Source organism: Elephantulus edwardii, unplaced genomic scaffold (assembly GCF_000299155.1).
Source record: "Elephantulus edwardii isolate Elephantulus edwardi_28Jun2011 unplaced genomic scaffold, EleEdw1.0 scaffold00156, whole genome shotgun sequence".
In the NCBI taxonomy this organism is placed as follows: domain Eukaryota; kingdom Metazoa; phylum Chordata; class Mammalia; order Macroscelidea; family Macroscelididae; genus Elephantulus; species Elephantulus edwardii.
In genome coordinates this window covers 4,042,399-4,045,045 of record NW_006399906.1, presented here as the reverse complement: position 1 = coordinate 4,045,045, position 2,647 = coordinate 4,042,399, and positions in this window count along the sequence as shown.

Below are 2,647 nucleotides of genomic sequence, written 5' to 3'. Positions count from 1 at the left end.
GGTTGTGGCACTAGGGACATTATTCCCAATGTCAGGTGGATCTTGGCAAAAAATCAGAGAGTACCAGAAGAATGTCTTTCTGTGTTTCATTGACTATGCAAAGGCATTTGACTATGTGGATCACAATAAATTGTGGCTAACCTTGAGTAAAAGGAAAACCTCTGAACACTTGATCATGCTTATATGAAACCTATATTTGGACCAAGAAGCAGTCCTCAGAACAGAGCAAGGAAACACTGCATAGTTCAAAATCAAGAAAGGAGTGCGTCAGGGATGCATCTTGTCCCCATACCTTTTCAATATGTATGCAGAACAGATCATTCAGGAAGCAGGGCTTTATGTGGAGGAATGTGGCCTCAAGATTAGAGGGAGACTCATTAACAAACTATGATATGCAGATAACACAACCTTGCTTGCTGAAACTAAAGAAGACCAGAAACACTTGGTGGAAAAGGTCAAAGACTGTAGTCTTCAATATGGATTGAAGCTCAACAGTAGGAAGAAAAAGATTATTACCACAGGGCCAATTGGCAACACTGTAGTAGAAGGAGAAGAGATTAAGGTTGTTAACAATTACACTTGGCTCGGATCCACAATCAACACTCTTAATACCAGCAGTCAGGAAATCAAAAGACAAATTGCATTGGGAAAATCTGTGTCATGGACCTCTCCACAGTGCCGAAGAGTAACGATGTCAGTCTAGATACAAAGGTGCACCTAATCCAGGCCATCATTTTCTCAATAAATTATTATGGTTCAGAAAGTTGCATAATGCATAATTTCTGTCATAGGAATGACAGAAAAATAGATGCCTTTGAGTTGTGGTACTGGAGAAGAATATTGAACACACCATGGACTGCCAAGAAAAACAAATAAGTCTGTCTTTGAGAGGTTGAAACCAAGTCTCTCCTTGGAGGTTAGGATGTTGAAGCTCTGCCTCACTTAGTTTGGGCATATGACCAGGAAAGATAGGTTCTTGGAGAAGGACATCATGCTTGGAAGGGTGGACAGACAGCACAGAAGTAACTGGGGTGATGGGGTTTGGTGTGTCAGAATTAGTGAGATTGGCTCAGGACAGGGAAGGTTTCAAGCTGCTGTACATAGGGCCTCTATGCATCACAGGCAACTCAACCAATAGCATTCTATGACAAGTTTGGAAGCAGGAGTGGCATTCACTTCCTTACCTTGTCTTCAGAAACTCTATGAACTTTGATAAAATCTTTCGGTTTTAAAGGGGCTTCAGACCTTTTATTCATAGGGTTGCTACGAGTCGTGCTTGTCTCGAAGGCAATCAACAACAACAAAAACAACAACCCAACTAAAACTCAGTTCACTTTCTTCTCAAGTATATACATAGTACATATATAGTAGGACACAAAGCAACTTAAACAAATTTTTTAAAAAAACGTGAAATAATATAAAATGTCTTCTCAGATCACAGTGCTATAAAATTAGAAATTAACACAGGAGGATAAAACTTACAAAACCACCCATGTGGAAACCAAATAACTCTGCTATAACATGATTGGGTCATAAAAGAAATAAAGAGTGAAATAAAAATGTTCCTTGAAACAAATAATAATGAAAATCCAACCTACCACAACTTTTGGGAGGCAGCTAAGACAGTCCTCAGGGGGCAGGCAGTTCATAACAATAGGCACACATTAAAAAAGGGAGAAAGAAGAAAAATCAACAATCTAAACATTTTCATCAACAACAAAATGAACAACAATCTAAACCTATAGCCTCTAGAAGAAGAGAAATCACAAGAGAAAGAGCTAAAATCAATGAGGTTGGAAACAACTGAAACCATCAATAAAACTAGGTGCTGGTTTTTTAATAAAATTGACAAACCACGGACAAACATAACAAAAGGGAAAAAAGAGAATACACAGATAACTCAATTAAGAAATAATAGAAGTTATATTATGACCCAGACAAAAATAGAATACTTGAACAGACCCATCACAAAAAAAAAAAAAAAAGAAAAAGAAAGAAAAAGAAAAGACATTGAAGAGGTCATAAAAAGACTTCCCATAAGATAAGTCCTGGACCAGATAGTTTCACAGTTAATTTCTACCAAACATTCAGAACAGATCTATCACCAATTGTACTTAAATTATTTGAAAAAAATAGAAAAAGAAGTAACGCTCCCAGGGTCATTCTCTGAATCAAGCATAACCCTAATACCAAAGCCAGAGAACAATATTACCAAGAAAGAAAACTATAGACCAAAATCTCATATTATAGAGGCAAAAATTATCCCCCAAAATCCTAGTCATTAGAATCCAAAAGCACATAAAAAAGTAATTAATCATGACCAAGTGGGATTCATAATAGGTATGGCAAGGATGGTTCAACATAACACAATCAGTGTAATTCCCCATATTAACAAAGGGAATAAAAAGAGCCATATGATCTTAGCACTTGATGCAAAAAAGGCATTTGACAAAATACAACACCCCTTCTTGATAAAGACACTCAACAAAACTGGAATCGAAGGGAATTTATTCAGTATAGTGAAAAGTGTATATGCAAAACTAAGAACCAGTATCATTCTTAGTGGAGAAAAACTAAAAGCATTTTCCATTATGTACATAGATGCCCACTCTCGCCTCTTCTACTCAATATTGTATTGGAAGTACTT